The sequence below is a fragment of the Tenrec ecaudatus genome, chromosome 7 (assembly GCF_050624435.1).
Source record: "Tenrec ecaudatus isolate mTenEca1 chromosome 7, mTenEca1.hap1, whole genome shotgun sequence".
NCBI classification, from domain to species: Eukaryota; Metazoa; Chordata; class Mammalia; order Afrosoricida; family Tenrecidae; genus Tenrec; species Tenrec ecaudatus.
The window spans coordinates 118,034,577-118,062,323 of NC_134536.1; the positions used below are offsets into that span (position 1 = coordinate 118,034,577).

General features: G+C 43.7%; 1 pseudogene; it reads right to left on the minus strand.

Moving 5' to 3' along the window:
* Positions 1 to 279: 279 nt before the first annotated feature.
* LOC142452472 (CDK-activating kinase assembly factor MAT1-like) overlaps positions 280 to 27,747 on the minus strand; it is a 45,839-nt pseudogene continuing 18,371 nt past the window's right edge.

Here is a 27,747-nt window from a genome sequence, read left to right on the forward strand (position 1 = left end):
ATATAAGTGAATTAGACATATCTTCCTTCGGATGAATAAGTGCCTTAATCTCTCTGAAGAATGTAAGTAAACATATCACCCCCCCTCGGCCCCCCCACGAATACACAGCCCCTCTAACACCCAGCGTAATTCTGAAGTTTTCTCTCCATAAATACTTTCATGGAGTTGCAAGCCGCAGATCGGATTGTGGGGCTGTCATTTTACAAGCTTACATTACTGTTGCTAACTGCTGGTTCTGCTCCAAGGTCCAACTCTCAGAAGGAAAGGTTAACTGAGCCCTCAGGAAAAGCCCACTGAACTCATCCAGTGGCGCCGTGCGATAGGCAAGGATGAAGTGTCACCTCTAGCGAGAGCCTGTGAAGCAACGGCTTTGGCAGGGTTTAAAGAGCCACGTTCTCCTAACATCGTAAGCTCAGGAACTTGTGGTCCACATGACTCTATTTGCAGTGGCTGGTATTCATATAACACTTCTTCAAGTTTTTGAATAGGTGCAAATGAAATCTATTGGGCCGTTTCTGAAGCCCATGGAAATGTCACTGGGGGTTCAGATTTGGGTTTCTCCAGTGGCCTTGCTGGTTGGGTTGATCTTTATATGCGGAGCCCAAAGCCGAGCAACGGGGAGATTGGAACTCTCAGTGCATCTAAGAATGCCTGCTTAGTCCTCTCTGTTAGAATCTGCTGCAAACGCTCTTCTTTGTTGTATAAATAGTCTTCTTTGTTCATTTTCCTGGCAGTCCACTTCTAAAACCAAAACCAAAGTTATTGCCATTCAGTCGATGCTGACTCATTGTGACCCTATAGGACAGGGTAGAACTGCCCTTGTGGGTTTCTGGAACTGTAACCCTTTAGGGGAGTAGAAAGCCCTAGCTTTCTTCTGTGGAGTGGCTAGTGGTTTTGAACTGCTGACCTTGAGGTTCTTATCCCAACATACAGCCACCACTCCAGCGGACTCCTCCACATCCAAAGCTTCTTCCAATTCTTCCTGTTCCCAATTCAGCTTTAGCTTATTTTTCTGGATAACATCCTGGTTGTCCTTTTGGCTCCCCATTTTCCTTTTGGTGTTGTCTAAATCTGCATTGTTGGTTCAGTTGAAAACCATTTCTTCTACTTCTCCCAGCAAGTCACTATCTTCTTGTAGACTAGGAAAGTCTTCTCTTTTATTGTATAGCTTTAGCACTGCCGACCCCCGGCACCCCCATCTCAAGGTCGTTGTCCACAGGAGGATGTTCAAAGTCTTGTACCCTGAAGTTGCTCTACATCAGTTGTCACTGACTTGTCACTGATTTGTTACTCAGGACAATTTCCAGCTCCTCTCAAACTGTCAAAGCCACACAACATTCACATTTCCCCGCCAGCCTGGTGAGCTGCCCACCTCCTCCAGAATTCATTCTATGAAGCAAACATGTTCCTGCTATCAAAACCAAGCAAAGATATCACTAAAAAAAGAAAATTATAGACTAATATTCCTCATGAATATAGATGTAAAAATTCTCAAAAAAAAAAAACAAAACCCCTAAGCAATAGACTCAAATAACATATCAAATGTGTTGAGCTGCTGACTACACAGCCAGCAGCAATTCAAAGCTCCGGCTCAGTGCAAGAAGATGAGGTCTGGGAAATCCACAGCCATTCTGCTCCATCCTATGGAGTTGCCATGAGTTGCAATCAATTTGATGTCAGTGGGGTTTTTCTGGTCTATGAATTATATGTATGCATAAATTCTGTTTTTATAAATTAAAAATATAAGACGGAAATAAGACATGATAAATGGTTGCCGCTGCTGCTGTTAGTTGCTATTAAATCAGCTTCAACTCATAGGCCCCCATAGAACACTGGTTCTCAACCTGTAGGTTGCAACCTCTTTGGGGGTTGAATGACCCTTCCACAAGGGTCGCTTGATTCATAACATGATCAAAATGACAGTGATGAAGTAGCAATGGAAAAAAATTTATGGTAGGGGGTCACGACCACATGAGGAAGTGTATTAAGGGGCGCAGCATGAGGGAGGTTGAGAACCACTGCTCTAGAATAAAGTCGTTCTGTCCCAAAGGGTCGTTCTGCATCTAATTCTCACAGCATGGCTGATGGGTTCAAATGGCCAACCTTTCAGTTAACAGCCTAGCATGTAACCACTATACCACCAGGCCCCTTCAGGTGATGGGTAGTTTGGATAATGGTCTCCAAATTGTAGTACTTTGAAATGTGCTTGCCACAATGGATGGATGTATGGATTGTGATAAGAGTTGTAGGAGCCCCTAATATGTGATTTTTTTTAATGTAGTACTTTTGTGTTTCATACAATGAATTGATATTACTTTTATAAACACACATGTATTATTTTTAATTGGAGGTTCAAACAACTCTTATCACAATCCATACCTATAGCAATTGTATAAAGCACTTTTGTACATTTGTTACTCTCATCATTCTCAAAACATTTGCTTTCCATGTAAGCCCCTGTCATCAGCTCCTCATTTTCCCCACTCCCTCCCCACACCCCCTCTCTCATTAATGCTGGATAATTTATAAATTATTATTTTGTCATATCTTACACTGTCTGACGTCTCCCTTCACCCACTTTTTTGTTGTCCATCCCCAGGGAGACAGTTATATGTAGATCCTTATAATCGGTTCCCCCTATCTATCCCACCTCCCCTCCACTTTCTCAGTATCACCATTCTCGTCACTGGTCTCAAAGGAATCATCCATCCTGAATTCCCTGTGTTTCCAGGTCTTATCTGTACCAATGTACATCCTCTGGTCTACCCAGATTTGTAAGGTAGAATTGGTATCATGATAGTGGGGGGTGGGGGAAGGAAGCATTTAGGAACTAGAGGAAAGTTGTATGTTTCATTGTTGTTACACTGCACCCTGACTGGCTCATCTCCTCCCCACGACCTTTCTGTTAGGAGATGTCAAGTTGCCTACAGATGGGCTTTGGGTCCCCACTCCACACTCCCTCTCATTCACAATGATATGATTTTTTGTTCTTTGATGCCTGATAACTTATCCCTTCGGTACCTTGTGATCACACAGGCTGTTGTCCTTCTTCCAGTGTGGGCTTTGTTGCTTCTGAGTTAGATTGTTGCTTGTTTACCTTCAAGACCCTATAGAAGAGTCTAGACACTATATCTTTTGATAGCGAGGCACCATCAACTTTCTTCACCACATTTGCTTATGCACCCGCTTTGTATTCAGCGATCGTGTCGGGAAGGTGAGCATCATGGAATGTCAGTTTAATAGAAGAAAGTATTCTTGCATTGAGGGAGGACTTGACTGGAGGCCCAATGTCCATCTGCTACCTTAATACTAAACCTATATGGTTTGTTTTAACGAAATAGATTCTCCATAGCAACAGCTGCAACCAGAGAATATTTAAAGACCTATTTAAAATCAACGCCCCACGCCATGGGAACAGCTGCACGTAATTCTTCGTCAAGGCTGCCTCAAGCATTTTATCAGCACTAGGGCCAAGGCTTTGGCTGAGGAGTAAAGGGAAATCAACTGTGGCTGACTGTTCTCTGCGGACCTGAAGGCAAAGGCACGCGCAGTCCAGGTGTTCCTGTTTGGTGATCCTCAGACACCACTCAGCCTGACCACGCTGATTCATTCGCTCTCTGATGAGAACAAAACCTCTCCCACCTGATGTGCTGCATTCTCTAAGTCATGGTCCGGTGCTGGTTAGTGGCTGAGCAGCCTTGACGCCACAGCAAGGAGTTTGGTTGGTTGTTTTGTGTGCTAATGGGAACCGATCCCACACCTGTGAGATAAAGCAAAGAGGCTAACAATAAGACAAAGTTCTTTGACTTTACATTTCAACAACCAAGAAAGAGAGCCAAAGAACCAGCCCCTCCCCCAAATACTCCTAAGTCTTCTGAGAGTAGAGATAGTTGAGCCGTCCGATACCCCACCCAAGAAAGAGTAGACATTGATACGTGACACTTGGCTCTCAGGCTGAAGTGTTGGCCTCCCTTCTGGCTGTGGCTGAACATTTTAAACACAGAAAGTGGGACAATATTTGCCGCTGCACCGGACGACTGCACGTGGCCTGCCAGAGACACCTAAGTTTATAGAAGAGAAACACCAACCATTTCGCATCATGGCGTCGCCATCACGTATCACTTACTGGGAGAGTTTGACATTTGGGGAGAAAAGGCTCAGTTGTTTCAGGAAGTCACACACAAAAAATCTCCATGAGTGACAGTTCATCTTATGTGTCCAAGGACTCCGCGATGACGGCCAGTTGTCTGCTTCTCTCCTGTGCTGCCCACGAGGTTACTAGCTTCATAACTCAATGTTGCTACGAAACAGCTGACAGCAACAACAACGAAAAGGCCAACCCGCTACCATCGAGTGGATTCTAGATCACAGTGATCCTGAGTGATAACCAGGAGAATTGTTCCACGGGCTTTCTTAGCTGGCATCTTCAAGGACGAAATCACCAGGTCTCTTTCTATGGTTCGGGGCAAGTTCAGAACTCCAACCTTTAGCTTAGTAGGCAAGCACAAACTGTTCCATCATGCAGAAGTAGTTGCATATGACTCAATCAATACAGCTGCTCACCTTCCGAAATGCGAATGGGTCTTAATCAGTCAGTTGAATGCCTTAAGAGCAAAGAAGAAAGAAAGAAGCAAAAAACGAGGATATTTTCCTTTGGGTGCAATTTGCCCCTAAACTGTGAATAGACACAGTTTCAGAATCCGTTCACTCTTTTTATGCCCTAGCCTCTAGATTTTGGAGCTGTCAGCCCCCAAAACCACATGAGATAATTCCCAATAGTAACTATCTCCCTATTTACTGAGGGAGACTTCTAACTGGGTCTATTTCTCAAGAGCAGCAGTTCTCAACCTGGGGTCGACACCCCTTTGGGGGGCGAACGACCCTTTCACTGGGGTCTCCCAAGTCATAACAGTAGCAAAATTACAGTTATGAAGTAGCAATGAAAATATTTTATGGTTGTGGGTCACCACACATGAGGAACTGTATTAAAGGGTCACGGCATTAGGAAGGTTGAGCACCCTGAAACCAGGCTTACAACACCTCCGTAGGAAAGTTGTTGGGAACTGGCTAGCCCAAAGGAAAACTCGTACTTTGGTTCAAGCGTCCAGGTGTAGGATCAAAAGAATGCCAAATGAACAGGCATGGAGTCTAAATTATAATCCACAGTAAATGGAAATATCTCAAATCACTTTGGTAAATGTCTGCTTCTTATCTGTTTATAGGCATGCATTCTTTTTTAAAAATGTTTTTATCAACTTTTTAATAAAACTGCTTTATTTTCAATTTGGTGAAGTTCCATAGGCAAATCCGTTTTCTTTCTTTTAAAAAAAATCATTTTATTAGGGGCTCATAAAATTCTTTTTACAATCCGTACATACATCATTTGTGTCCAGCACATTCGTACATACGCTGCCATCATCATTCTCAAAAACACCTGCTGTCTACTTGAGCCCTTGGTATCAGCTCCTCATTTACCCCTCCCTCCATGCTCCCCCCTGAACCCTTGATAATTAATAAATAATTATTTTATCATATCGTACACCATCCTACGTCTTCCTCACCCAGTTCTCCGCTGCCCGTCCTCCAGGAGGGAGGTTACATGTAGACCTTGCCATCTGTTTCCTGTTTCTCCCTCACCCTCCCTCCACCTGCCCAATATCGCCACTCTCACTACTATTCCTGAGGGGCTCATCTGTACTGGATTCCCGTATTTCTAGTTCCTATCCACGCTAGTGTATATCTTCCGGTCCAGCCGGTTATGTAAGGTAAAATTGGGATCATGATAGTGGGGGGGTAGGAAGCATTCAAGTACTAGAGGAAAATTGTATGTTTCATCGTTGCTACACTGAACTCTGACTGGTTAGTCACCTCCCCACAGCCCTTCTGCAAGGGGATGTCCCATTTCCCCCAAATGGGCCTGGGTCCCCACTCTGCACTCCCCTTCATTCACAATGCTATGATTTTTTTTTTTTTGTCTTTGATGCCTGATACCTGATCCCTTCGATGCTTTGTCATCTCACAGGCTGGTGTGCATTTTCCATGTGGGCTTTGTTGTTTTTCAGCTAGATGGCCCCTTGTTTATCTTCCAGCCTATGGGACCCCAGATTCTATATATTTTGACAACTGGGCACCATCAGCTTTCTTCACTGCACTTGCCCATGTACCCACTTTGTCTTCAGTGTTCCCGTCGGGGTAGGCTGGTGTGCTTCTTCCTTGTGGGCTTTGTTGTTTCTTAGCTAGATAGCTACCTCGTTGTCTTCAAGTCTTTAAGACCCCTGATGCTATATCATTTGATAGCCAGGTACCATCAGCTTTGTTTGCAACTTCTGCTTATGCACCCACGTTGTCCTCAGAGATCTAGTCGGTACAGGCCAGTGTGCTTCTTCCATGTGGGTTTTGTTGTCTCTCAGCTAGATGGCTGCTTGTTTATCTTCAGGTCTTTAAGACTTCAGGTGCTATATCTTTTGGTAGCTTGGCACTATCAGCTTTCTTCACCACATTTGCTTGTGCACCCATTGCCTTAAGTGACTTTGTTAGATCTCTCTGGAACTAGTTATACCTCAGTCCTTGGTCCCATGTGAGAAAGAATTCATGGCGAAGCCTGGTTCATGATCCAAGTGAATTTTATGAGAGTTAGAAGAAGTTTCAGGTTTACATGCACCCAAAGGACTCCTCCCGACCATGCAGCCTGGTGGAAGCTGCTCAGCGTCACGCAGACAAAGTCTCTCTCAACTCTAGGCTCCTGCCTTTTCAAGGATTCCACAGGGAGGCGTGGTGGATGATCCCTGATCGACCCCATTGGCTGAATTGAATTCACCTGGCCTATCCAGGTTTATCGCCCATATATTTATAAGGTTAGTATTAAGGTAGCAGAAGGACATTGGACCTCCACTCAAGTACTCCCACAATGTAAGATCACTTTCTTCTATTAAATTGGCATTCTATGATGCTCACCTTCCCAACACAACCACTGAAGACAAAGTGGTTGAACAACTAAAGGTGGTGAAGAAAGCTGATGGTGCCCGACTGTCAAAAGATATAGCGGCTGGGGTCTTAAAGACTTGAAACAAGCGGTAAACAAGCGGCCATCTGGCTCAGAAGCAATAAAGCCCACATGGAAGAAGCACACCAGCTTGTGTGACCATGAGGTGCTGAAGGGATCAGTTATCAGGCATCAAAGAACAACAACAAAAAAACACATATAATTTTGTTCTCACCTCCCTGATACGACCGCTGAAGACTAATGGGTGCATTAGCAAATGTGGCGAAGAAAGATGACGATGCCTGACTATCAAAAGAGATAGTGTCTGGGGTCTTAAAGACTTGAAGGTAAACAAGCGGCCATCTAACTCAGAAGCAACAAAGCCCACATGGAAGAAGCACACCAGTCTGTGCAGTCACAAGGTGTCAAGGGATCAGGTATCAGGCATCATCAGAGCAAAAAATCTTACTATAGTGAATGAGCGCGGGAGTGCGCAATGGAGACCCTAAGCCCATTTCTAGGCCACTGGAGATCCCTTAAAGAAGGGTCTTGGGGAGGAGATGAGACAGTCAGGGTGTGATGTAACATGATGAAAAATACAACTTTCCTCTAGTTCCTAAATCCTTCCCCGCCCCCCTCGCCACCCCACTGTCATGATCCGAATCCTACCTTGCAAGTCTGACTAGACCAGAGGATGTACACTGGTACAGATAGGAACTGGAAACACAGGGAAACCAGGGTGGATGATCCCCTCAGGACCAGTGGAGTGAGTGGAGATACTGGGAGGGCAGAGGAGGGTGAGTTTGAAAGGGGGAACCTATTTCAAGAATCTACATGTGACTGCCTCCCTGGGGGACATACAACAGAAAAGTGGGTGAAGGGAGATGTGGGACAGAGCAAGATATGACAAAATAATGATATATAAATTATTCAGGGTTCATGAGGGAGGGGGTGTCAGGGGAAACCAGCCCCTAAGACATCATTACGGGTCTGGTAGGTGCAATTGTACAGCGATAAGTAAAGATCATAGTAAAGTTATAGAGAGCATGAGAGATAGAAGAGAAGTATTGAAATAAATGGAGTCAGACGCAATTCATGGTAGCATGCTCACCCCAGCCCCACTTGGTGGTCCACGTGGAGGGAGAGAGCTAGTTTAATGCTAGGGAGAGAGCTAGTGGAGGGAGAGAGCTAGTTTAATGCTAGCCCAGGCTTTTATCTTCTCTGGGGACACGCAAGTCCCCTAATTACAGGTGAGGACATACGTCACAGGAAGGGGTTGTGCTTTAGGTAATACAGCAATGAGAGGGGATGGTCTAGGGACGTACACGCAATAGGAAGAGGAGGGATATACATGTGACAAGATGGGCGGATCCTAGATTTAGGATGGCAGCCTAACCTTGGTCATCCTTGGGCAGGTTTTACCTCTCTGGGGTCTCCTACAAGGAAACAGACAACTGCTATCCTTATCAGAAGGGAGTGGGCCCTATTTATTGTGGGATAAGCAGGGGTGACTGCTTGCTCTAGATAGCTGATAACCCTTAGGGAGCATGACCCCTGATCTATTCCTGATGACCTCCAAGTGTAGTCATTCGCAAGCAGCTAAGTTTGGCATATATTTGGGGGAGACAGCTTGGGAGAAATCCTTCTGTTTTGCACAAGGGGAGAGTGGGGAGGGAGGGGGAAAAATGAGGACCTGATGCCAGGGGCTTGGGTGGAGAGCAAAAGTTTGGAGAATGATGAGGGCAACGAATGTACAAATGTGCTTTACACAATTGATGTATGTATGGATTTTGATAGGAGTTGTAAGAGCCCCTAAAATGATTTTTTAAAAAATGAGGAACTGATAGGAAGGACTCAAGTAGAAAGCAAATGTTTTGAGCATGATGATGGCAACAAATGTACAAATGTGCTTGACACATGGATGTAGTATATATAGATTGTGGTAAGAGTTGTACGAGCTCCCAATTAAATGATTGAAAAAAATGCTAAACCTATAAATATATGTGCATAGCTCTTTTCCCCCCTCGTTGTATATAAATATATTTACATCTTTATATGTCTGTATTTAAATCTCTATGACTACCCTTTGCTTCCTAGTTCTTTCCTCTGTTTCTTTGTACTTTCCTCTTGTCCCACTATCATATACTGCCTTCATCTGGGTTTTAGGAATTCCTCTTGGTTACATTGCCCTTGATCCAGCCCTGCCAGACTTCCCACACCCTCCTTGACACTGATTTTGGATCCCTTCTTATTCCCTTGTCCCTGGGCTTGTTAACACCCTCTTCCTTTCCCCTGTCTCCCCTTCAGCCATGTCCCCCCGGAACTGTCATCCCGTAGTTCTCTCTTCTGGCTTGTTTGTTCTGTCTATCCCTCCCAGGTAGACATACTATGTACCATCACAAGACTGAGTACCATGAAGCACCAACAGAAAGTAAAACAATAGCTACAACATCAACAACACACACACACATAAACGTATGAATAGTTCAGGGTCTGTTTGTTTTCCTTCACAGGTGCTTTCTAGTCAAGTCTGATGGGGTGCCATGCGCTGGCAGCGCCTCTATCCCTGGGAACTTCATTGCTCTGCTCCCCCGGCTGCTCTGCTGCACGCCCCCAATGGCTGGCTTCAGTGCAGTGGGCTCAGGGCAGGCACAAAACCCACCGCGTGTCTCTAGTGTTGTCCCCCATGGTGCTATGGATCAGTGAGGAATGCTGTGTCCCGTGGTGAGGTTGGCCCTGTAGTTGTCTCTGTGCATTACTGCTCTGAGCAGGAACATTGTCCTCAGGGCTTGGTGAACCAGGATGTGCGTCACTCTTTTCTTTTTTTTCTCCTATGCCCCCTCGTTGGCTCCTGGGTGCTCTGACCAGACCAGTCCCTCTTCCCCTCTTCTTGAGCTGTAGCGGCAGTGCTGTCCTCTGAAGTGAATTCTTCTTGGGGGGGTTCTGCTGTACACTTAGTTGGTAATGTGGCCGCCCCCTCAGGCCTCGCTATCCATTCCCTGCTTCATGTCAGTGTGTTGTGTTCTTGTCTTGGAGAGATACATATAGGATGTATATGGTAGGTAGCCCATTAAAAGGGAGGATGGAAAAAGGTATGGGTAACTGGGGGAACAGAGCACTAACCCACACAGGGGGAGGGTGTTGATTGTGTTTCCACAGCGAAAGAGAGGCAAGTTTCAATTGGACAATGCGCTCATTTGTTTCACATTGACTGCAATCCCCACAGCATGCTATCGCTTATCCCACTTCCTTCTTTTACTCTGGCTTCCATTCCTCCTTCTTTCAGGAGCATTCTGAATTTTGTCCTTAATGTTGCCCTTTTGATCTCAAATAGTTGATTATTCTAAGTTAAGAGTATTACACTAGTTTCATTGTTCTAATAGATCTGTCTATAGATAATGGGGGAGAGGGAGCATTAAAGGATTAGAAGAAAGTTGTAGGTTTCATGGGTGCTATATTGCACCCTGACTGGCTAATCTCATCCTTGTGACCTCTCTGTAAGGGGATGTCCAATTTTTTCAGATGGGCTTTGAGTCTCCACTCTACCCTCCCTCTCATTCACATTGATACGAGTTTTTGTTCTGTCTTTGATGCCTAATACTTGATCCCATCAACACCTCATGAGCACATAGACTGGTCTGCTTCTTTTATGTGGCTTTGTTGCTTCTCAGCTAGATGGCCGATTGTTTATCTTTAAGCCTTTAAGACCCCAGATACTATGTCTTTTGATAGTCAGGCACCATCAGCTTTCTTCACCACATTTGCTTATGCATCTGCTTTGTCTTCAGTAATGGTGTATGGAAGGTGAGCTTCACAGAATGCTGGATTATTAGAACAAAATGTTCTTGCATTGAGGGAGTACTAGTAGAGGCCCAATGTCTGTTTGCTACCTTAATATCTAATATATGTACATAGATCTATTTCCCTATCATTATTTATAAATATATGTACATGCCTGCATTTAGACCTCTGTAAATGTCCTTTGTTTCTTAGTTCTTAGTTCTTTCATTGATTTCCTTTTAATTTCCTCTTGTCCCTCTGTCATGTTCAGTAATTCCTCTTGGCTACATTGCCCTACAAGCTCCATCGGGCATCCTATACCCTCCTCACCATCAATTTTAGATCACTTGTTGTTCCCTTGTCCCTGGATTTGTTGACACCCCTCTTCCTTTCCCCCACCTCCCCTTCTCCCATATCACACCCCCTACTCCCAACTATTGGTCCTGTTGTTTTCTCCTCTGCATAGACATGTAGAGACAATAATAAGCACAAAAACAAGACAGAAAAAACAACAAACAAAACCATCAACAAAAAAAGAAAAACCTAAATATAGTTCCAGGTCTGTTTGTCGACCTTTAGGAGTATTTTCTTGTCGAGTCTGATGGGGTGCCATGCCCTGGCCTCAAAGTCTATTTTTGGTATTCCCCAAGGACTTCATTGCTTTGCTCCCCTTGCTGCTCTGTTGTACACCCTTAGTGTTTCGCCCCGGTGTGGTGCGGTCAGATCAAGCACAATTTCTGCACTGTGCCTCCAGTGTTGTCCCCTCTAGGGCTATGGGTCAGTGAGGGATGTCCTGTCTCATGGTGGGGCCAGCCCCATGGTCCTCTCTGTGCATTGGCTGCTCTGAGCAGAATATTGCCCTTGGAGCTTGGTGGGCCAGGGTGTGTTTCACTCTTTCTTCTTCCCTCTTTGTTTGCTCCTGTGCGCTCTGATCAGATGCTCCCCTCTCCCTGAGTTGTAGCTTCAGTGCTGTCCTCTGAAGAGCCTTTTTGAGGAGGGGGCATCTGATCGGAGGGGGACACTATCTGGTTCCTTTACCATACTTAGCTATAGCACCCATATCTTCAATGATCTCTTTATGAGGGCAAGCACCAAGTGTTCTGAAATTGGAGCTTGAATTAAGTGCAAGCCCTACATCCATTAATCTATCTGTGGGATGTGTGTGTCTCTGGTTCACTATAGAGACGTCATTATCATTTTATGCCTTGGGGCATAAGGTAATTCTATTAATAGTGTCATTAATTTGGCCAATGGTATAGAAATGAAAACATTGTTGAGGAAAGGAAATCATACAAATATAGGCCGGCTTCAGAATGCTATACATGAACCGTTGATTTGTACAGATTAAACTCTTAAGGACTGGCCATTATTGACACGAACAATGGTGATTAGTGATAGGAGAAAACTTTCACATATGCTGAGGTTTTTGAGGAAGAAAGCAAATGAGATCTTACCTGTGTTTAAGATGGTTACCCTGACAGGTGTGTGAAGGATGCATCAAATGGAGGATTTTACACAGAGCTCATAATGAAATAATGGACCATAGCAAAGCAATGGAAAGGAAAGGGGGAAAGTGATACTGCAGAAGCAGCAGTGGCGGAACTTGGTGCCTGATGGGAGAATTTCTGCGGGTTATTGAGAAGTGTCTGGAAGGCTGGTGGTGACATTAAATAATAAAAATCCAAGGCAGTGAGCAGGCTTTTAATTGATGGGGATGAGTGATATCACGCAGTTTGATTAAAAAAAACACCATTTTGGAAATTTTCTACTAATTATCTAGGTCAGCATAACTCATATAACTTATATCAAGTAATTATGCTCAAGTCAACTCAACACAGATCATTTGCAAAGTGTTAAAGATCTTTCTAAGATGAATACGACAGATCTGGCCTTAAACAGCTTTCAGTATGCTGAGGGAAATATATTTAATAAAGACAAATCAAAGAAGATGCTTGGAAAAGGGGGTTCAGAAATCATGAAGACCTGAAGAAATATACAATTATAGTAATTTAAGGTCGAGCAGTAAAAGTGAGCCCTGGTGTTGTTGTCAGGTGACTTCTCACCACAAGTTTGATGGTTCAAATCCATCTACCCCTACTGTGGAAACTTACAGCTTCTACATAGAGTTGTTTTAAGTCAGTGGTTTGGGATTTAGTAAAAGTTAAGACCTTTTTGCTGGTGTAGTTGCTATTTGGTGCTCTCTAGTTGCTTCTGGCTCACAGTGATGTGACTCATTTAAACGAACAATATGTGCCCCGTCTTGGGTTGGCCTCTCAATAGTATATTTCAACCCACTGTTGTATCCCCTACATGAATCTGTCCCATCAAGCTGGTTCTTCTTTTTGCTGATTCTCTACTTTTACAAAGTTCGGCTAGTAAACCTAAGTTTTATAAATTGGAAGACATTTCCTAAAATTAAAAAATATTTATCCATTGAGTTGTAGTCCATACCGAAAGCTATAATCCTTTATCTTCATTGGCAAGTGCTTCAAGTTCTCCTAGCTTTCAGCCAGCAAGATTGTATCTTCTGCATATCAGAAATTGTAAATAAGCCTCCCTCAATCCTAATGCCACATTCTTCTTCATAGGATCCAACTTCTCTGATGACTTGCTCAGCGTACAGACTGAATAAGTCTGGTGGGAACATACAACCCTGCTGCACACCTTTCCTGATTTAACCTATGCAGCACGCCCTTCTCCTGCTCCCCAACTGCCTCTTGATCCCCGGAGACGTTGTGCGCAAACACAATGACCCATTCTGGAATTCCCATTATTTTAAAGATTCACCACAGTTTGTTATGATCCACACAATGGCATTCCTTGACACAGTCAATAAAACACAAGTAAACATCTTTTTGATATTCTCTGCTTCAAGCACGTCAAGATCCATCTGACATCAGCAATGATATCCCTTGTTCCACATCCTCTTCTGAATCTAACCAGAGTTTCTAACATCTCCCTGTCAATGTGCTACTGTAATCTTTTTTAGATGATCTTCAACAAAATTTTACTTGCATGTGATATTAATTCTATTTGTCTCTAATTGGAACATTCTGTTGGATCCCTCTTCTTTCTTCTCATCCAGTCAGTTAGCCAAGTAGCTAACTTCCAATTTTCTTGGCATAAACAAGTAACTGATTCCACTGGCTTATTGGCCATATATATATATGTGTATATATATATATATATAATTTTATTGGGGACTCTTACAGCTCTTATAAAAATCCATCCATCCATCCATTGTGTCAAGCACATTTGTACATATGTTGCCATCATCATTTTCAAAACATTTTCTTTCTACTTGAGCCCTTGATATCAGCTCCTCATTTCTCCCCGACCCTCCCTCTGTCATGAATCCTTGATAATTTATTTTAAAATTTTCCATGTCTTACACCGACCACATTTTATCAGCTTATTGAACATTTCAGTGGGTAGTCCATTTATTCCGGAAGACTTGTTTTTGGCTAATGCTTTCAGTGCAGCTTGAACTTCTGCCTTCCAGGACCACTGGTTTTTGTTCCTATGCTGCCTCCTGAAGTGGTGGAATGTCAACTAGTTCTTTTTTTTTTTTTTTTTAACCAAAAGAATGAGTTTATTGAAGGGAAGTCTACAGGTCCCTTAGCTAGTCTACAAGGCCTCAACTACTGGTTTTATGCTTCCTACATTGTTCAATACTTTCCCCACAGAATCTCTCAATATTGCAACTCAAGGCTTTAATTTCTTCAGTTTAATAAACATCGAGTGTGTTCTTCCTCTTTGGTTCTCTAACTCTAGGTCTTTGCACATTTCATTATAGTATCTACTTGTCTTCTCAAGCTGCCCTTGAAATGTTTCTATTCAACTCTTTGACTTCATCATCTCTTCCATTCGCTTTAACTACTCTGCAGTTCATAGCAAGTTTCAGAGTCTCCTCTAACATCTACTCTGATTTCTTATTTTATTTTCATCTTTCCATGATCTTTAACTTGCTTCATACATGACGTGCTCACACGGCCCATCAGGTCTCTGTCATTAGTATGGAAATCTGTTCTGGAGATGTTCTCAAAATTCAGGTAGGATGGACGCAAAGGTTGTCTTTTGACTCTCTGGGACTTGTTTTAATAGTCTTCACCTTTAACCTGAACTTACTTAGATGCTGATATTGAGTGTCTCCATTGCCTCTTTCCACAGATATAGGCCATTTGGGTTCTGTGTATTCCATCTGGAGTTCATGTGTGTTGTTTTGCTGAAAAAAGCTATTTGCTACGAACAAGTCTTTTCTTGAAAAATTCTATCATGTGAAGTTCAGCTCATTTCTATCACCATGTTCATATTTTCCAACTACTGTTCCTTCCTCTTTGCTTCCCATTTTTGCATTCCAATCACCAATAAATATCAAGGTATCTTGATTGTACATTTGATCGATTTCAGACTGAAGGTGTTGGTAGAATTCTTCAATTTCTCCATCACTAGCTTTTGTGATTGGTGCAGACATTTGAATGATGGTGTATTGATTGGCTTTTGCTGCCTGCAGACAGATCTCTGGTATCCTGTTTCCGAGTGCATTCTCGATCACATGAGCGTTTGAAATATCCCTTCTGACAATGAATGCAGCCGCTTTTCTCTTCATTGTGTCATTCCCGGGATAATAAACCATACGATTTTCTGATTCAAAATAGTCAACCACGGTTCATGTCAGCTCACTAATTCTAGAATATTAATCGTTGTGGGTTCCATTCATTTTCGAGAACTTTCAGTTTTCCTAGATTCAAATTTGGCACATTCCAAGATCCAGTCAATAGCAGATGGTTGCGGCTGTTTCCCCTGGAGTCACGTCCTTCAGCACAAGAAGATCCTGAAGACTCCCCTCCTACAGTCCTTACCAGACTCCCTCACATTTCCACGGCCAGCTCCACTCTGAGAAAGCCGCTCCTGCTCCCCCTCAGTCACGGAGTGCCCTCAGACTCAAAGGACCCGTCCTCTGGCACTGTCTCTGACAACGTTCTGCTTTCACTCAGTAGGCCTTCACGATCTAGCATGTTTCGAAGCCGTGTAGAAGGTTTTTAGAGGCTACTTCCTCTTTTTGTTGTTGTGTGTTCTTAGTCTGGAAGCTCGGCTGAAACCTGTTCCCTTTGGTGACCCTGCTGGCATTTGAAATAGCAGCAACACGTCTTCCAGCATCTCAGCAACGCACAAGCCGCCACAGTAAGACAAGCCGACAGAGAAATGGGGGAGGGAGATGCAGTTAGTTAAAATGTCATACCTTAAAAAAATTCAATATTAAAAAATAAAATAAATAAAATGTAATACCTTATCATGTCAACTCCCTTTTCATCCACTTTAAGCTTTTATTATTTTCTGCTTTCTTTTCTATTGAGGTTTTTCTCTGTTTTAGCTAGTTGTGTTTGTTGGGCATTTTTCTCTTTCCTGCTTGCTTATCGATGATTTTCTGTATGAAATCTAGGATAAGTAAATCGACAGAGACAGGAGCTCGATCAATCACTACCTAGAGACCTGGCAGGGACGGTTTGTGGGGGGATGGGGAGCTAACAACAATGTGTCTGAGAAGGAAATGTTCTGAACTTGATTGTGGAACCCTGTGACGATCCTCTGAGCCAAGAGTTAAATTCTATGTGTGAAGTCTACGCCAGTAAAACTCTTTAAGAAACACACAAGCAGAAACCTGAGCACACACTCGGTTACTCAATCTCTAATACGTGTCTTGCAAGGCCCTCTACTCTGAGCCCAAGGCAACCCCTGACCACATCTCCAAGTCATCAGCTCCATAAGTCCTGGAGTCTGCCAACAGTTCCCAACCGACCGTTTCCCCACTTTCATCACTCTTTCTCCAGCTAGGCAGTTTCCCTCCAATCCCAAAAGTTCCTGATGAAGCTCTGATCTACACAGTCGAGTTTAACATAAGGAAGTAAATAGAGGTACCTAATTAAATGATTCCTAGATAAAATGTTTTCTAAAATGGTATGGCAGCTTTGACAAATGTATTAAGTAGAATGGAGAGCACTTTGAAGGTGATAAGGTTGTTTTGTAAAAAAAAAAAATTAAATACATAGCTTTGGAAAAAAATCTTCACCTATGGAAACTTATCAATTTCTTTAAGCAGTAAGATTTTAATAGAACTCAAGCTGGAAGCAGGGATCATCTTAACGCTATCTGTAAGCCAGATGCCCCATCAATGTCACAGGGACCCTATAGGTAGGAGGGTAGAACTGCCCTGTGAGGTTCTGAGACTGTAACTCTTTACAGGAGTAAAAAGCCCTGTCGTTCTCCCACAGTGCCCCCAGTGCTTTCAAACTGCTCACCCGCCCGTCAGCAGTGCAATGCATCACCTCTACCCCACGATGGCTCCTTTCTATCAGTGTCAGACACCTGGAGAGTGAAGACGTGATTCTGTATTTTGACTTTTACAGGGCAGAAGCCTTACACTGTTTTGCACTCTAATATCTCCAGTATCTAGAACAGTGCCTGCCCCATAGTAGAAACTCAATAAATACTCACTGAATGAGGGACAGGTTCTACACAGAAGAAATTCAAGCCAAGACACATTTCATAAGTGCCCCTTCTGTACCTGGCAGCGTGTAAACCCTGGGGAAAGCCAGGCCTGTCAAAATTGTGTGTGGAATTTTTCACGTTTATATCTGTGTGTGATCCTGTTTCAAAATAGGGTTTTTCTATTGTTCTATCAATGTGACCACATCCGTGCAGGGTGCGTCCTACACCTAATAACTTCTGGGTTATAAGAAGACCTGAATAGACAGAGATACGCCAGTGGAGAGACAGATGCCAGGTGAGGATTTACAAAAGCTCAGGACTTCCACAGAACCAAGAAACACCAGGAATAACAACAAGGAAGGAATTCACACTAAGGAGACCCTGGTATACTGTCAGCATCCAGATCTCTGAGAAAATCCAGCTCCGTTCATTAAAAATACACAGCTGGTGGTATTTGGGTAATAGCAGCACTAGGAAACCACGCGAAAGAGCCCACAGCCCAGTCAGAGATGGGGATGGAAGGACTGATTGGAACCTCGCAGAATTTGCCGCAGTAGGGGGCCCTGATGCTACTAGAGCTCTGTCCTCAGGAGCACAGGGAGAAGTCAGAGCCAAACCAATGGTCCTTCTGGCCTAAAACATTCTGTGATAATGATATTAGCAGATGACATCTTCCAGATGACGGTTCCTAGAGGCCCCGGGCTGCGGGCTCTCAACTTCATATTCCTGAGTGTATCTGACCGGATGGTCATTTATGGCCTGTTTGTTTGCTTTTTAATTGAACCAATCAGAATCCAATTGTGTCACTTTTAATACTGAAAATAAAGAAGAAACATTTTCTAGGCTTTAAGAAAAGATCCCGAATAAATAGATCTCAATGTGACGCGAGGCAGCACAGAACAGAAGGGGCAGGAAAGTTTGACACTCAGAAGAGCTGCTTGAAGCAAGTTGCTTAGCAACCTGGAGCCTTGCTTTCCTCATAAATGCAATGGGGACAATTAGACCGACAGCACAGGGTTGAGCCACACCAATGGAGATAAGGAAATTTCTCAGTAAAAAGGGCATTCACTAACCAATATTCACTAGTCTTGGCTAATACTGTTTTTTTAAATAATTTTATTGGGGCTCATACAATTCTTATCACAATTCATCCATCCATCTATTGTGTCGAGAACATATGTACATTTGTTGCCATCATCATTCTCAAAACATTTGCCTCTACTTGAACCCTTAATATCTGCTGCTCATTTTCCCCCTCCCTCCCCAGTCCTGGGCTTCATGACTTACTATAGACTTAGCACACACCTCCATCTTCTTCTCCAACCTAGTCAAACAAGTAGCGCATGCAAGAATGTTCCTTTCTGTTCACTACCTCTACATTCCGACAGCTTCTGGCTGTCCCACACAGAGAATTCAAAATGGAGCTAAAATTGAGTTTACTATCATTGGAAATATTTGCTAATAAGGGCAGAGGAGCCCTGGTGGCATAGTGGCTACATATTGGGCTGCTAACTGCAAGGTCAGCAGTTCGAAACTGCCAGCTACTTCTCAGGAGAAAAATATGTTCTTTCTTTTTTAAAGATCATTTTATTGGCGGCTCTTATGGTTCTTATAAAAATCCATACATCAGTTGTATCAAGCATATTTGTACATATGTTGCCATCATCGTTTTCTAAACATTGCCTTTCTATTTGAGCCTTTAATATCAACTCCTCTTTTTTCTGTCCCTCCTCTCCCTCCCACCCTCATGACCCCTTGATAAATTATTATTTTCATATCTTATACCAACGACTGTCTTCCTTCACTCAGGTTTCTGTTGTTCATCCTCCTGGGGTGGGAGAGCTGTACATCAATCATTGTGATAGGTTTCATCTTCCCCGCCTCTTTCCCCCATCTTTCCCCCTACCCTCCTAGTATTGCTACTTTCATTTCTGTTCAGGGGTGGGGGTGGGGAGTTCTGACCTGGATTCTGTGTGTCCTGAGCTCTTATCTGGACCAGTATACATGCTCCGGTCTAGTCTGAAGTGAAAGGCAGGACTGGGGTCATGATGGGTGGGGAGGGTGGTGAGGAAGCCTCAAGAAATATACAGGAATATTGTGTGTTCACCGGTGCTATACTGCACCCTGGTTCACTCATCCCTTCCTTGTGACCCTTCTGGGAGTGGATATCCCATTGTCTACAGATTGGTTTGGGTCTCTGCTTCGATCCCCCTCTTTCTCAACCATGTTTTCTTGTTGTTTTGGGTCTTCTGATGCCTGTTACCTGATCCCATCGACACCTCATGATCACACAGGCTGGTGTGCTTCTTCCATGTGGGCTTGTTGCTTCTCTGCTAGATGGTTGCTTATTTATCTTCAAGCCTTTAAGACCCCAGATGCTACATCTTTTGATAGCCAGGCATCATCAGCTTTTTTCACCACATATCTTTATGCACCCATTTTGTCTACAGTGATCATGTCGGGAGGGTGAGCATCACAGAATGCCAGGTTGATAGAACAAAGTATGCTTGTGTTGAGGGAGGGCTTGAGCAGAGGCCCAAAGTCTGTCTACTTCCTCAATGCATTGCCATATAAATATATGTATATAGGTCAATACCTCTATTTTTATGCATTAATATATTGACATAAGTGCACACCTACATTTAAACCTGTATCCATAGCTTTGCTTCCTAGATCTTTCCTGTGTTTCCTTTTACCTTCCTCTGCCCCATCATCATGCTCACCCTTCTTCTGTCTTCCTCTCAATTAGATTGCTGATCCTCCAACACCACCGGGAATCTCTATGTCCTCTTGTTGTTGCTTCTAATTCCCTAGTTGTTCCCCTGTCTATGGCATTTTTTGCTCACTGCTCCCTTCCCCTGCCTATTTCTCCCCCAAACCCTCTGGGACTATTGGTTCCATTGCTTTCTCCTCGAGCTTGCATGCCTATCTGATATAGGTGGGCAAAACAACAATAACAGAGACAAAACAATGAGCACAAAAGATTAAATAAAAAGAGGGAAAAAACAAACAATGGAAAAGCATACATTATTTCAGATTAGTCAGCTGACCCTTATGACTATCTTGATCTGTTATGGTCCCTTCTTGGTTCGCCCCAGTGTGTGTGTGTGTGTGTGTGTGTGTGTGTGTGTGTGTGTGTGTGTGTGTGTGTGTCGGGGTGGGTTAGACCAGACTCACTCTCCGCTGTGTGCCCTCAGTATTGTCCTTTGCCACAGTATGCTCCAGTGAGGGGACAGCATGTCTCGGGCTGTGGTTGGCCCTACAGTCCTCTCTTTAGCAGCTCCATGCAGGGACGTCATCCTCAGGGCTTGGTGTGTCTGTCCCATACAGAGTTACTCTCAGAAAGTCACAGGGACGGCTCGACCCTGTCCTAGAAGGTCCCCATGAGCTGGCATCGACTTGATGGCAGTGAATAAAAAGGAGAAAGAAGGGTTAAAAAAGGAAATTCAATAAATATTCTGCACACTTTAGGTTCCTTTCATTTATAAAGAAATATGACATAGCAAAATAAGTCATTAAGAAAACTATACAAGGGAGGGTGGGGGAAGTAGGGGGTAAAATGAGGATCTGATGTCAGTGGAAAGAAAATGTTGTGAAAAAGATGATGACAACATATGTAAAGATGTGTTTGAGAAAATGCATATATGTATGGATTGGGATGAGAGCTGTAAGAGCCCCCAATAAAATAAAATTTAAATTTAAAAAGAAAACTATCCAAAGGACAAAATATGTTCACAAAGATGGCCACTGAAGTATTGTCTACCAGAGTGGAATACGATGACAGCTCTGTTCTGCAGCAGCAGAGCCCAGAGTTAACTCTTTGGAGGTGCGACTGGAACTTACTGGTATTGAAAGGCAGTCTTTTAGCAGGATTCTAACTATTTTGATTCAGTAGGTTTGGGCCAAGTTTAGAAATTTGCAACAAATTCTAAAGGCTTAAGTACCGATTGTGGACTAGTCATTTCATGGATATTTAAAAAAATGTGGCAACTTGGGAAATATTTAATTGACTAAAACTTAAAAAGCAAACACCAAATGCATAGCTGTATAGAAGCTAGATCCTTGAACAGACAAGGAAAAAGGACTTTGTTGATCTCACCTAACCTACTCACCACCATGTAGGGACTAAATACTGTCTCCCATTTATTTTTGCAGGATATCTATTGTAATGGCATTTCTCTCCATTCTCCGTTGAAGTAGCTCCTGGATTGGATATTTTGTAGAGACTTGAGATCACACGAACACACAGTGGCATCATTAGAGTTGTGATCGCCTTGCGCTGGAGCTCACGGTGTCTCCTCCCCCACAGACGTCCTCTCAAGTGGACCACACCACAGAGAAGCTCCAGTAATGCTTTTGCACTGTTAGGCATAAATAATAAGTCCTTTCTGTCACTGGTTATAATGGCAATAGTACGGATATAGACATGAATGAAAATCCCACTTTTGAATGGTGGTATCATACATACACAGTCTAAATGCATTCACATAGTTGCATGTGGGTGGGGTGAAAATTCGATGAGGGAAAAATAGAATGGGAGGTAAAAATGTTTAAGAGCTACATCAAAATTATATTCATTTTCACATTCAACTTTATCAATTACAGGAACTACATTAATATATAGGAACTGCATAATCAAGGATGACCCAGGTAAAGCATAAGTTTTAGACAGGTGAATATAGAAATATGTTCATAAGTGAAATAATACCACAAAAGCTAAACAAATCTACCAACGTATTGGGCCTTAGTGAACATCTCAACTCATTCAAAACTTTCCTTTTGGGCCGTGAATCACTTCAAGGAAAGCGATGACTTTTGACCCCTTGCTTTCCACTGATAGCATTGCCAGATCTGAGAACTTTAATGGTTCCATCCACTCAAACCACTGCCACCACCCAGCTCCAACCCATACGACGCTGGGAGGCTTTAAGAGAGTAGAGAGCCTCGTCTTTCTCCCACAGAGCAGGTGGTGGTTTTGAACCGCTGTCATTGAGGTTAGCGGTTCAATACAAACCCAACCACACCACCACGGCTTCTTCTGGCCCTGTGGTAGATCACAAATAGTTCTTTATACATTTCGGCTTTGAAAAGCTGGTTTTGCATTTTGCCTGAATGGAACACTGAAAAACCCACCTTTGTTCTCAACAGAAACACTTTCCCTTCAGGTGATTTCAGCCTGGAAATGCTCTGGAACTGGTAACCCCAGAAGGGCAGGTAACAGCAAAACCGTGACTCACGAATGACCAGGTAGCCCTCTTGGAGAACTTAAAAGAGGGTAAGTGTATTAGCCGGTGACCCAGAGGGAGTAGCTTTCTGGAAGATGTGGGAACCAAATGGCCGATGCGAGCAGGGTTACAGAAGTGGGTTACAGAATAGGTGGGGATTTTGAGTGTAGTCCCAGAGACACACCCAGGCAGTTCTACTCTATCCTGTAGACTACTACAAGTCAGAATTGACTCGATGGCAGTGATTGGGAGCTCTGTTGAGTTTCCTAGATGGGAACAGATTAGTTCTTTCCTTCTGGGTGGAGTTGAATAGCCAACCATCTGATTTAACAAGTTCAGATCCATTTTGTCATTAGGGCTCCTTAAACCTACACGGAAACATTTAAATTAATTAAAATTAAATGGAATTTTAAATTCAGGTCCCCAATCACATTAGCCACATTGAGTCAAGACCTCAGTAGCCACAAATGGTAAGTGGCTTCCATATTCAACAGCATGGTGTTACAGATAGGGTAGAAGTGCCTCTTTGGCCCCATGATTTGCCTCCATCCCACCTCACTCGGCCCATTTCCCATTCCTCCCCAGTAAGCATGTGTTCTAGACTTAGTGGGTCCCGTTTCTGATCTGGAACATTAATTCAACAATATCAGAGCTTACTGAGCTCTGATCATGTGCTTGCTAAGCATTGTTATTATGTGCCATTGACCCAGTTCCCACCCATAGCAGCCCTATGCACAACTGAAGGAAACACTGCATGGCCCTGTGCCATCCTCACAATTATTCCTCTGCCTGAGCCCATTCACGCAGTTGCTGCGTCAATCCATCTCATCGAGGGCTTTCTTCTTGTCACCAGCTTCCATCTTAATGTACACATCATGTCTTCTCCAGAGACCAGTCTCTCCTGACAACAGGCCCAAAGTGTGTAATACGAAGTCTTGTCAGCCTTGCCTCCGAGGAGCACTCTAGTCTTACTTCTTCCAATACAGAACAGTTTGTCCTTCCAGCAGTCCATGATACTTTCCATATTCTTCTCCAGCACCACACTTCAAATGCATCGATTCTTCTCCAGTCTTCTTCATTCGTGGAGAACACCATGGCTTGGGTCAGGCACACCTTAATCTTCAAAGTGACATCCTTGTTGTTCAATAAGCTAAAGAGGCCTCGTGCAGCAGATTTACCCAAAGCAATGGATCAATTGATCTCTTGACTGCTGCTTCCATGAGAATTGATTGTGGATCCAAGTAAGACAAAATCCTTGACAACTTCGACCTTTTCTCCATTTATCATGAGGCTACCTATTGGTCCAGCTGTGAGGATTATCATCTTCCTTGCACTGGGTTGAAATCCATACAGAAGGCTATGATCCCGACCTTCACTGGCAAGTGCTTCAAGTCCTCCTCACTTTCAACAAACAAGGTTGTGTCATCTACATTTCCCAGGTTGTTAATAAGCCTTCCCCCAATCCTGATGTCACAATCTTCTTCATATAATCCAACTTCTCGGTTGATTTGCTCGCTGCACATTGATGGAACAAATATGGAGAGAGGACACAACCTTATCACTAGGCATTAGATATCATATAAAGCAAAGCTATGCCCATGTGGAACTTGAAAACAGATAAGATCAGCAGCCATTGATACAGATCATTGTGCACATAAATGTACAAATTGTTCTAAGCTTTAGCTGGCAGGGAAGGAAGGAACAATAGAAAATCACACAAACAGGTCTGTCTGAATAGGACAGGCTGGATGAACTATCTGGAGGAAAAACAACGGGACCGACAGTTCCGGGGGGACTTGGGGTGGGGGAGATAGGGGGGTAAGGAAGTGGTGTTAACAAACACAGGGACAAGGGAACAACATGGGACCCAAAATGGTAGAGAGGGGGGAGTGACAGGCCTGGTGGGGAATGATCAAGGGTAAGGTTGCATAGAGAAGAGGTATAGCTGTAGCCCAGGTGGTGACGAAGCATGGTAGTAGGGCAGGAGGAAAGTCAAGGGAGATGGAGGAAAGAGCTAGGAGTCAAAGGGCATTTATGGAGGTCTAGACAAAGACATGTACATGCAAATATATATAGGAGGATGGGGAAAATAGATCTATGTGTCTATATTTATAGATTAAGTATTAAGGTGGCAGAAGGACCTTGGGCCTCTACTCAAACACTCCCTCAATGCATGAATACAGTCTTTTATTAAATTGGAACTCTATGATGCTCACTCTCCCGACACAACTGCTGAAGTCAAAGTGGGTGAACAAGTAAATGTGGTGAAGAAAGCTGGTGGTGCCCGGCTATCAAAAGAGATAGTGACTGGGGTCTTAAAGGTTTGAAGATAAACAAGTGGCCACCTAGCTCAGAAGCAACAAAATCCACATGGAAGAACACACCAGCCTGTGTGATCAAGTGGTCCCAAAGGGATCAGTTATCAGGCATCAAAGAACAAAAAATCATATCATGGGCTGCACACCTCCATGATAGGATCGCTGAAGACAAATGGGTGCATAAGCAAATGCGGTGAAGAAAGCTGATGGTGCCCGGCTATCAAAAGATATAGTGTCTGGGGTCTTAAAGGCTTGAAGGTGAATAAGCGGCCATCTAGCTCAGAAGCAAAAAAGCTCACATGGAAGAAGCACACCAGCTAGTGCGATCACGAGGTGCCAAAGGGACCAGGTATAAGGCATCATGCAAAATAAAACAAATAGATATATATGTGTGTGTGTATGTATATATATATATACCATATTGAATGAAGGGGGAAGTGCAGAGTGGAGACCCAAGGCCCAAGTGTCGGCCACTGGAGATCCCCTCATAGAGGGGTTTAGGAGAGGAGATGGGTTAATTAGGGTGCGAGGTAGTACCCATGAAGAACACAGCTTTCCCCCACATCCTGGATACTTCCTCCCCCCAACTACCATGATCCGAATTTTACCTTGCAGGGCTGGATAGGGCAGAGGTTGTACACTGGTACATATGGGGGCTGGAGGCACAGGAAATTCAGGGTGGATTATACCTTCAGGACCAAGGGTGTGAGGGGCGATGCTGGGAGAGTGGAGGAAGAGTGGGTTGGAAAGGGGGAACTGATTACAAGGATCCACATGTGACCTCCTCCCTGGGAGAGGGACAGCAGAAAAGGGGGTGAAGAGAGACTCCGGATAGGGCAAGATATGACAAAATAACGATGTATAAATTACCAAGGGCACATGAGGGAGGGGGGAGCGGGGAGGGAGGGGAAAAAAAGAGGACTTGATACAAAGGGCTTAAGTGGAGAGCAAATGCTTTGAGAATGATTGGGGCAGGGAATGTGCAGATGTGCTTTATACAATTGATGTATGTATATGTATGGATTGTGATGAGTTGTATGAGCCCCTAATAAAATGTAAAAAAAAAAAGAAAGAAAATCACACAAATAATGATATATTACAAGTTTGGGTAAGTGGTGGGGGAAGAAAGTAAAGCATTGCATGGCATGGTATTATTTAGGAGGGAAGTTTCTCGGATGAGCCAACTTTCAGCAGAGTTCTAAACAGGTGAGCTGGGGGAAGATAGGGACAAAGCAGTGATGTGACCAGGCAGAGGGTCAGCATATGCACAAGACATGGGGTGAGGAGTTTAGTCTCTGGGAAACAATGCGGTAAGCAGTGTTGTTGCAGTGTTGAGAGCCAGTCTCGACAGTGGTGAATCATGAACACAGCAGGTCAAGTCAAACCCAGCTCATACAGCTTGTTATGCCATGGTAAAGATTTGAGACTTTATACCAAAGCCCAAGTTCACTGCCATCAACTTGATTCTAACTCAGAGCCACTCATCTTGGCAGGAGTATGAAGCCTCATCTTTCTTCCTCGAAGTGACTGGTGGGTTTGAACCACTGACCTTGCAATTTGCAGTCTAATGCTTCCATGACACCAGAGCTCCCTTTTATACTAAGTCAAATGGGAACAACTATTAAAGGATGTTGGAAAGATCCCTGGTGCTGTGATGGAAAGGAGTTCATCATGAAGGTTTGTCGGTTTGCACCTATTTCACTGCTCATAAGCCCTCAAGTAGATCACAACTCCTTGTGACCCAAGAGGACAGGTAGAACTGCCCCTGTGAGTTTCCAAGATTGTAACTATTTATGGGAATAGAGAGCCTCATCTTCTTCCAGTGGAGTGGCTGGTGATTTCAAACCACTGACCACGTGGCTAATAGCCTAATGCATAACCACTATGCCAACAGGGCTCCTACCTGGTGACTATTAGAGGGTGAGGCCTGGCAATTTGCTTCAGTAAAAATCCTAGCCAGGGGAAGACACACAGAAACAATGGGTCCAAAGGACTATTGAACCACACAAACATCAGTCTCCACCACCCTGAGACCAGAACTAGATAGTGCCCGGCTACCACCACCAACTGCTCTGAAGAGAATCTCAACCTTCCTAATGCTGCGACCTTTTAATACAGTTCCTCATGTGGTGGTGACCCTCTACCATAAGTTTTCATTGCTACTTCATAACTGTAATTTTGCTCCTGTTATGAATCATAATATAAACATCTGATATGAGGATATATTTTCTTTTTATTTTAAATCATTTTATTTGGGACTCGAACAACTCTTATCACAATCCATACATCCATCCATTGTCTCAAGGACATTTGTACATTTGTTGCCATCATTGTTTTCAAAGCATTTTCTCTCTACTTGAGCCCTTGGTATCAGCTCATTTATTTTCCTCCCGCCCCCTCCTTCCCTCCCTCCCTCATGAACCTTTGAAAATTTACAAATTATTTTTTCATGTCTTGCACTGTCTGATGTCTCCCCCCACCCCCTTGTCTGTTGTCCATCCCTCTGGGAGAGGGTTATAGGTAGATCATTGTGATCAGTTTCCCCTTTCTCCCCCCACCTTCCCCTTACCCTCCTAGTATGGCCACTCTCAATATTGGTCCGGAGGAGTGTATCTGTCCTATATTCCCTATGTTTCCAGCTCTTATCTGTACCCATGAAAATGCTCTGGCCTAGCCAGATTTGTAAGGTAGAATTGGGGTCATGATAGTGGGGGGTGGCATTAAAGAACCAGATGAAAGCTGTATGTTTCATCAGTGCTACACTGCACCCTGACTGGCTCGTCTTCTCCCCACAACCCTTCTGTAAGGGGGATGTCCAATTGCTTGCATATTGGTTTGGGGCTTCCACTCCACACTTCCCCCCTCATTCACATTATGATTTTTTGCTCTGGGCCTTTGATGCTTGATACCTGATCCCTTCGACACCTCATGATCACACAGGCTGGTGTGCTTC